Consider the following 10,064-nt stretch of genomic DNA (forward strand, 5'->3'; position numbering starts at 1 on the left):
GGGAGGAAAACCATCCTTAATCACTTGAAAAATGACATTTCAATGGATGGATGCATGGTTAGATAGATCGATAGATGACGAGAATGCTCCATTTGCACCCTTCACGAACACGCACAAACATTCCCCCCACCCTCAGTGGATTACGGGCTGAACATCGGTGCGGTGGCGAGTCGGAACTCCAAATGCTGTAAGAACTCTGAGGCTTTCTCTCCTTTGTTCTGATGAGTGCTGCAGGACCTCATAAAGATTTGAACAACTTCATAACTAGATGAGAAGCTGTTGGAATGAGGCTTTGTATTATTTTATACCTCTACATGTCAATAGCTGCGTTAACTTGGATCGTAAGCGTTACATGAAGACACCATAGCCATTTCTGAATTTATGTTGGTGTCTGTTCTTGCATCATCAGTCACAACCCAAGCCCTGTTCCAATTGAAAGTACGCATAAACCCAGAGAATGCATTGAGTTTGTACTTGGGCCCACTGACCGAGTCTTGCCTGTTTTGTATGGCTTTTGTTGCTTGTCTTGCTGGTGACACCAGCTCGGGTTTTCCATCAACTACCTCGAAATGGACCGCTGGAGGCACATTTTAAGTTGGGACAAACCACAAACACCCTCGTAAACACGCGTTACATTTAAATGATACATAAATGAAAACAATTGTTCAAATGCAAATTGAGCAAAAAATACAGAGCGGCAGGCTACATTCATAAATTAGCGAGCGGAGCTTGCACGAAACCCTGGCAGCAGATGAGGATGACAGAACTTTGGCTAACAACTACGTTAAAGTTTTTGATTTTATTCTAAAATAGCTTACCTTAACTATAATCTGTACTAAAAAAAAAGACCATTGTCTGAAAAAGAGTAACCTAGTTGGCAACGGGAGCCAACCATTTACTACAACATTTTGGAGAGGTAGGATGCATTTAAGTCACAAAAATAGGCATACCAGTAAACCAGAGGTCCCCAAACTTTTTCCTGTGAGAGCCACATAACTTTTCCCTTCTCTGACGGGGGGTAGGTGTCAGTTTGTAACAGAAAAAGTGTGACGATCGTAAGGGGAGCTTAAAAAATTTATTGTTTTCCAGAAAGCCACACAAAACCAAATAACCCTTTCCAGGTTCTTTACAGAAAAAAAAGTCAGGAAACAAATAACACTATTAATGAATTAAATAATAACTAAATAAAGCCTCTCTGAGTTCTTCACAGAAAAAAATGGAAATAAATAATAACTAAATAACTCTCTCTGGGTTCTTCATAGAAAAAAAAGCCATGAAACATTAACTTTCTGTTGTGCCATGCACAATCTTAACAGATAAAAGTTCAGCTCAGTTGTCAGAGCAGAATCTCTCTGACATATATGAGCAGTCTCTTAAAGTTCTTGTGTTCCTTCCTTATAATCCTTTTGTAGGTTCCAGTAGGCTTGTAGACACCGCTATTTGCAGCTCTCTCTCTTCAACTTCCCTATAAAAACCACAAAGGAAGCAGGTTAAGAAACTGAACTAAGTGAAAGTGACCTACACAGCACAATACATTTCACTACCAGTATGGTTGTAAAGATGGATTTTACCCCAGTAGATTTTATTATGATTATATTTGTTTATGCTCAGAATGATTCATTCAAGCCAGAAAAGTGAGCTTACCTATGTATGTTCATCAGTGTGAACTGTGGACCTGCATCTGGCTGGTGAGAAGTTGAATATCAGGTTCCATTCCAGTTACAGCCAGTCTCAAGCACTGATGCAAATGTTCATCTGTCAATCTTGATCTCATCGGAGTTTTCAGCAGTTTCAGGCTTTCTCGCAGATATAAGTGCTGCCAAAAACTCTGGACATTTTCATTGCATGTTTGCATGGTGTGTAGTTTAAATGTGATGATGACATCTTCATCCCAGAATTGTTCAGGGCCAGAAATACCGTATATTTATATATAATATAAATAGAAATATAATATATAAATAAATACATGAAATATATTTCTTGGGTCTCCAAGAAATAAGCTGTTTCTGAAATTGTCATAGCTCTGGAGGTTTGGAAAGCTGATTCATGGTGGAGTAGCTAGTTACGTCTTAAAGCAGTACACAACTAAACACTCATAGACAAATGTGGACTTTACACTCATCACTGCCTTGTTTTCTTTTCGCTTCTTCCTCGTTTATTATCTTTTCATTTTTCACATCCTCGCAGGGATAAGTCCTCATCGCCTTGTCATTATGTGATGACACAACATGCGGCCGTGAGAAACTGAGGAATGACGAGTGAGGGAGTGGCGAATTTGGCTCACGGGGCCCCTTCAGGAAATTTGAAACAAGTCAATGGAAATTGCACGTCGGCACTGCTGAATGATATGCGGTTTGTGTCAAACCTGTTGGCCCTCTGCGGGGGAGGGCCCCGGCGGCTCGAGGGCCCCAAAGAACTCCCTGCTTTGCCTAATGGGAAGATACGCTGCCGCCCATTTTCATCAATGAGCCTCTTGGCATTTTTAGTACCGGTACTGTACTTTGTAAAGTTCTCCGATTATGACATGGTTATCAGTTACCTTTTCCTCCTGGTCGTCTTCCATGTCATGGATGAATGCTTGGCATCTTCCGAATCTTGTTTTTCCATTTGGGAGGAATATGTCAGCTTTTTTGGAATCTCTGGACACATCAAGGGTCCTCATTCCCCCACCTCTACCTTTCCTTTCTTGTTCACCTTCACGAATCCAGCCAACTCAACCTTTCCGGTCTGCTTTGCAGCCTGTTTGTGTGTGTTTCCTCATTATCACCTTCATCATTGTCATTCTATGTTCAACATTTTATTGAGTTTTTCAAGCAATTAATGTTTTGTTGGATTGCCCTTGCTCCTTTTTTTTCTCCCCAGACAGAAGCGCCTTGGCGCTATGCAATCTCCATAGATTGGAATGCAGCCAGCTAGCCAGTCATCAACCATGAAGGCAATGACGGGGGCGTCAATCTGTGAAAGCAAAAACAAATGGATACCTTGATGGATGGTTAATGCTTACAAATGTATGATATTTATTGTTCTGAGAGGGGGAGATTGAAGACACGTTAGAGGTTTTACGCAACTCATCTGGAGCTATCGAGAGTTTTGTTCATTTCTCACACTGGGCGATGAGCAGAGTACCTGAAGATTTACTCAGCAGGGTGTTGCCTTCTTTGTAGTTTTTGGGAGTCAATGCCTTCAGTTGACTTTGGATTTGCATGCAACTGCATAATTTGTGTTTTATTGGTTGAAGAGGTTGACTTTGTTTTCATGCCAATATTAAGAACTGCATGTGCCGTCTCCGAGCAAAACCACAGCTTGTGCTCCTGCACAAAGTAAAACCTCTCCTCTCTCATGAACACTTTGAGACAGTAATTCATGCCTTTGTCACATCCCGGATCGATTACTGCAAGTCCCTTTACTTTGGAGTCAGCCAGTCCTCCATTAAGCGCCTTCAGCTGGTCCAGAATGCCGCTGCTCGCCTCTTGACTGGTACTCGTAAGAGGGAGCACATAACTCCTACTCTGGCATCCCTTTACTGGCTCCCCATTCATTTTAGAGTTATTTTCAAGATCCTCCTCTTTGTTTTCAAATCTCTGAATAATCTCGCGCCACCTTACCTCTCTGAGCTCATCCGCCCCTTCACACCTGCCCGGCGCCTTGGGTCTGCGGACCAGACATTCTTAGAAGTACCAAGAACTAAACTGAGGCTCAGAGGGGATGGAGCCTTTTCCGTTGCTGGTCCCTCTCTCTGGAATGACCTCCCACTGAACATTCGGCAAGCCTCCTCGCTGCCCATCTTCAAAGCCCTCCTCAAAACTCACTTATATTCTTTGGCATTCGACTCAGCATGACTTAGATTTGTTCTTGGTTCCTGGATCCTGATCCTGATCCTGATCCTTCTGATGTGTGTATGACATCTATGATTTAGTCAAAGATCTGATTGGTTGGATCGGATTGGCAGATATTTTGTGTATTGTATGCAGTATTTTTTTATTGCTGTAATGTCGTTACTGATTGGATCAGCAAAGTAAGACTTTACAGCAAACACCGTCTTGTTCATTCCAGGGACTTTCTGTGCTGCCATTGTTAATAATCCGTAAATGTTTCTCAGTCTGATTTTTTTACTCATGTACCCAATATTTTAAAATAATATCATGATTTCCCACGACACCCGCTTTTCCATGTATGTTTATCAGTGATTTGGGGAGTATTTTTAGGGTTTAATTGTTATTTTTTTCCAAATGCATTTCAATGGGGGTCAATTGTATGCAAATTAAAGCTATTCGTGGGCCACGGTGGGCCAATTGTACAATAAATGAGTTGTTTAAATAGATTGGTCCATCTTCTGATCGGATCGAAACTTGGTTGCTGCTTTTTAAGAATAAAAATAAAATTTAACTGACTATTTGGTAATCAGCTACAAAATACTGATTATTTAAAGTCTAAAACTCCACCACTTTTAAAAATGCTCCTGAAGCCCAATGGATACCCCTGCTAAGCTGCAGGGGTGTGGTAACTATGACAGAGCACACTATCAATGTGTCTGCGAATGCATGCCGAATGACTGACTTTCATACTGTCTGTCTGATTGCTTGATTTTCCCTCGGGGACAGTGGTTTCCTAAAAAATATTTACAGATCATTTTACTGATGTTCTACTATCAGGTTTACACAACAGGCTTGAACAAATACTATCTGAAGTTTTTGTTTGTTTTTTTTGTTTTATTGGAACCCCCCCGCCCCCTTTTTTTAAGGGACATTTCCATTGTTCTGTAATTTTGATAAGATGCTGTTTGACCATATTTTCGACAATTATAGCTGACAAGGTTCAGCAAGGAACCAGATGGTATGCGGATTCCACAAACGCAAACTCAGACAAACCATAATACAACAAGATTTGCAGAAAAACGACGGACCGTGTAAACAGAAATCACTAGCAACAAAGAAAATCCAATAAGAACAAAAAGCGCTTGCAAAAGGCAAGGTAAGTTGGAAATCCGAAAATAGACACAGCCATTGGGTATAATTTTTGTGCTCTTCCACAATTTTCTACACAAAGGTTAAGTATTGGGGCGGCCCGGTAGTCCAGTGGTTAGCACGTCGGCTTCACAGTGCAGAGGTACCGGGTTCGATTCCAGCTCCGGCCTCCCTGTGTGGAGTTTGCATGTTCTCCCCGGGCCTGCGTGGGTTTTCTCCGGGTGCTCCGGTTTCCTCCCACATTCCAAAAATATGCATGGCAGGCTGATTGAACACTCTAAATTGTCCCTAGGTGTGAGTGTGAGTGCGAATGGTTGTTCGTCTCTGTGTGCCCTGCGATTGGCTGGCAACCGATTCAGGGTGTCCCCCGCCTACTGCCCGGAGACAGCTGCGATAGGCTCCAGCACCCCCGCGACCCTAGTGAGGATCAAGCGGTTAGGAAGATGAATGAATGAATGAGAGGTTAAGTATTCAACAGACATCAAGGTGTTTAATGTTAATGATGCATCGTTGTTTAATTATTCAATTGTTCTTTTGTATACCTTTTTACTTCTAGGTTAGCTCTTCATCAATCATGATTACTTAAAAAGTAGGTTTCCTTGATTTATTGAATTGGTGTGTCGTCTGTTTTTAATGAAACACCAATTTTTATTCGCGCGTTAACCAACAGGAAAGGTTTCTTCTTGAGATTGAATGACAGTTTATTCTTATCAACTAACTTTTTCCACCTTGTAATTTTCCACTTGAATTACTCGTGTATTTGATCCAGAAAAAAAAACAATTTCATATCATTGGCAAATAAATACTCCTAAGTACATTTGCAGTTACATAGCCTTTAATATATAGTATCGACTGAGTCCAAGAACTCAATTTTAGTAGTCTGCAAATGATATCACATGAGCGAGATCTTTTTATTTGAATGCTTAAAAGATTGTTTTCACTTAAATAAGTACCGGTAGCTTTTTACCCATTGATGTGCAATAACTCTTGGAGATGTAATGTTGGAGTCTTAATGAAATAGCAAAGGCTCACAAGATAAAGTACATGAAGTTTACTGGTAAAAAAAGTGGATCCTCATTGAATAAATGGTAATATAAATAATATGTTAAAATTTTCAATCACAATGAAATATGGAAACATTTATTATAGATTTCATGTTATATCATTTCAAAGACCATGTAAAAAGTGAGCAATCAGGGGACTAGTCAATTATCTTTTTAGTACAGTGCTTACTGTTAAAATAATTACATGAAAGTGGTCCAGTGGTTAGCGTGTCAACTTCACAGTGCAGACGTACTGGGTTCAATTCCAGTGTGGAGTTTGCATGTTCTCCCCGGGCCTGCTTGGGTTTTCTCCGGGTACTCTGGTTTCTTCCCACATTCCAAATGCACGGCAGACTGATTGAACACTGAATTGTCCCTAGGTGTGTGTGTGTGTGCCCTGCGATTGGCTGGCAACCAGTTCAGGGTGTCCCCCGTCTACTGCCCGAAGACGGCTGGGATAGGCCCCAGCAAAAACTGGATAAAACTACATAAAAAATGTGATTGTTTGGTCTTTGCAGTTCTGCAATAGCTCCGCTAGAGGTCACCGTGTCCCTTCAATTATTCCCTCATTTCAGTAGTGACATTTCATTTTTATCTACGATACTGACAATCATCCCTGAAGGGCAAATACAATAAATAAAAACTACACATGCAAGGAAAGATTGAGATGACATCTCAACAGTAGCTGAAATGCAGAGAAGCAAAAACGGCACACTACATTACATACCTGTCTAACAGGATCCTCGATAATGTTTGTTCACGTCCCAGTCAATTAAAGATGGAACTGTTCTGTTCTGTGTTGTTTTGCCTACGCCTCTCATCGACTCTGGGGTGGTGGGGAAGAATTTGGTCCTGACGTGCTTCATTTGAAAGCAGAGTTGCATTTACCTTTCCTGGATCTGTCCAAAATGAGAAGTCTTCTTTTGCCTTCACTGTGATTCTACGGAAGAGGATTAGGGCCAATGGAGAAAAAAAACAAAAACAAAAACAAAACAAGGTTGGCAAGATTCACACTTTGATCCGACTTTAATTATGACTTTATACTCACAATGCTCACACACTTTAAAGTGAGAATTGTGACTTGAATGTCAACATATGCATGTTTTTGGAATGTGTAGAGGAGGGGGAGCTGTCAATTTGCTTTTGGCCCTCCTTGGACACAGGTTCTTTTATCTCTCTATAAGGTGGAAGAAGACCCAACACCACGTCGTCTTTTCTTCAGTTTATCGCAACGCAACACAAATCGATTCGGGCTCCTGAGTGTCTCAGATTTCATCAGGAAGCGTGTTAAAAATGCAGTCATGAGAATATATAGTGACAATATGATAATGAGAGGCGGGCAGTTACGCCCCATGCATATCCTGGAAACAAAGGAACGTACATGTCGTCTGACACGGTGTAGCTGGAAAAAGTTGGGAGTGGTGAGGTGAGACCAGACCAACACTACCCACTACTGTCTTCGGTCTGATCTTTGATGTGATGGCAGGAACACAGATGCTCGAGATAACAGACGAAATCGCAACGCAGCAGACTTGGAAGAAATGGCAGAAAAATGACACCTGAATAAACTTGTATTTCAGATCATTTTAGGGCCTAGGACTCATCAGCTTGCAATGTTTGTGAGATGCCACAGATGTAGAGTAAGAAAATGAAAATGGACCACATGATATAAAAACCTGATACCCTGTTCAATGTTAAGAGACAATGTGACCGTTTGGACTTTTCAAACCCTGCATGGGACATCATGTTTAAATTTAGGTATCCATTTTTGCTTCCCCATGATGACCGTTGATTTTGGCTGCTTATTCTGAGTTCAATGTTAATCCTCTTTAATTGCCCCATCTGGAAGTCTGCTCCCCTGCGTAGCTGACCTGTTTATCAATTTATCAACATGGAGCCAGAAAGGATATTAAAGCTCTTATATGGATAGATATGTTTCACAAGAATCTCAATTAACTTCTGTTGGCCAACACTGAATCTTGAGAAAATGTTAACCTGCGTAGAAGTAGAAAAATGATAACGTTTTGATTATGTACTTTCTTGAAAACAAAACCCCCAAAAATCAGTGACAACTCTGTGGAAAGCTTACACTCACTTCTTGCTCATATTTACTGTAACTACAATTACAACGGTCAACACATTTGTGGAATTTAATTTCAAGTGAATGTGTGTGGAACAGCCTTATTATTTCTTGGGCAGCGGGCAGGGGTTGGTGTTACTGATTCCCTTTGTAGAAGCTACGTGAGACTAAGTCAGAACAAAGACTGGCTGCACACAAACATCTCTAAGAAAAATATAATATACTCCATTAAGATATTTACAGCCGGGCGGCACGGTGGTCGACTGGTTATCATGTGGGCATCACAGAGCAGAAGTGCAGGTTTTGATTCTGGCTCCAGCCTCACAGTGTGGAGTTTGTATGTTCTCCCCGTGCCTGAAGCGTTTTCTCCGGGTAATCCGGTTTTCTCCCATATTCCAAAAACATCCATGGCTTGTTAATGGAGCACTGCAAATTGTCCTTAGGTGTGATGGAGAGTGCAAATGGTTGTTCGTCTCTGTGTGCCCTGCGATTGGCTGGCAACCGGTTCAGGGTGTCCCCCGCCTACTGCCTGAAGGCAGCTTGGATAGGCTCCAGCACGTCTGTGACTGTTGTGGGGAAAAGTAGATCAGAAAACCCACGCAGGAGCAGTGACAGCAAACTCCACACAGGACACAAAGAAACAGCAGAGCAGAAAACATTCCCCCTCACATTCACATCCTCTGACAAATTCGAGTCGTCACTGAACCAAGCGTGGCTGTTTTTGAAATGTGCGATGAAGCCAGTGTACTATAACCATAAAAACTCATTAATGTACAGTGAGCAAAAGACCATAGAAAATTAATCTTAAACAGTGTGGCGCCTGACTACAAATAACCTATTTACACCTTTAAAAGGAACATCATTAATATTTGTGCCGAGAATTTGACAGTGCTAACATATCAAGCGCAAAGGATGAATCATATGGGGCAGACAGCTGTCCTAAGCTTTGAAGACCAGATAAAAGCACGTATGCACTACATCACTGATGTGTTCATGCCGTGTGAAGCCACCACCTGACTCCCATCACAATTTTCTTTTCATCATACCCCATATTGTGGGACCTCTTTTGAGAGAGTGATCCTTCGATAAGTTTCTGATACTTTTAGAGGTTTTTTATTTATTTATTTATTTTTTAAGAACTGTTGAGAGGTAAGAAATTTCATTTGTGCTGTACGTTTTACATACAGTACATTTGACAATAAATTTTATCCAATCCAATCCAATACGAAGTGTGTCGGCGACTTGTTTCAACTTCACTGTGCACAGAGATGCTGTGTTCCTTTTGAATCGCACTTTTGCTTAATTGGCTCATATAGGACAGGAGAAGGGAAAGGCAAAACGATAAAGCCCAAAGTCACAATCGTGTTCTTGAATCATAACAGGCATGACTGCTTTGTTGTGACCCAAAAAAGGCAGCATATCATCCAGTTATGCATATTGGAAGAGAATATTGATAGCAAAAGAGGCTGGCTGCTTATTAAAGAATCATACGGAAGAGGATTAGGGCCAATGAAGAAAAAAAAACAAAGTTTGGCAAGATTCTCACTTTTATATTAGAATTCTCCCTTTAAAGTCAGAATTCTGAGATTAAAGTCAGAATTCCGACTTTGTGCATGTGGAAGAAAACCGGAGTACCCGGAGAAAACCCACGCAGGCCCGGGGAGAACACACAAACTCGACACAGGAAGGAACTGGACTCAAACTGGGTACCTCTGCACTGTGAGGTCAATGCACTAACCACTGGTCCACTGGCCGCACTTGGCTTGACCCATGTCACGTTTTGTGAAGTGGTAGTTGGCAGACCCCAAAAACGGAGGCAGGGAGGAGCAAGGTGGCAGACCACAATGTATTTAACAAATATGCAAACGAGAATACACTGGAGAGACTAACTCAAAAACTCGCTCAAATAAAGTCCAGCAAAATCACAAGAAATCAAAGCAGAAAAAAACTAAAACAGAAAACAAAACAACATGACGT

The sequence above is a fragment of the Hippocampus zosterae genome, chromosome 1 (assembly GCF_025434085.1).
Source record: "Hippocampus zosterae strain Florida chromosome 1, ASM2543408v3, whole genome shotgun sequence".
Lineage (NCBI taxonomy): Eukaryota > Metazoa > Chordata > Actinopteri > Syngnathiformes > Syngnathidae > Hippocampus > Hippocampus zosterae.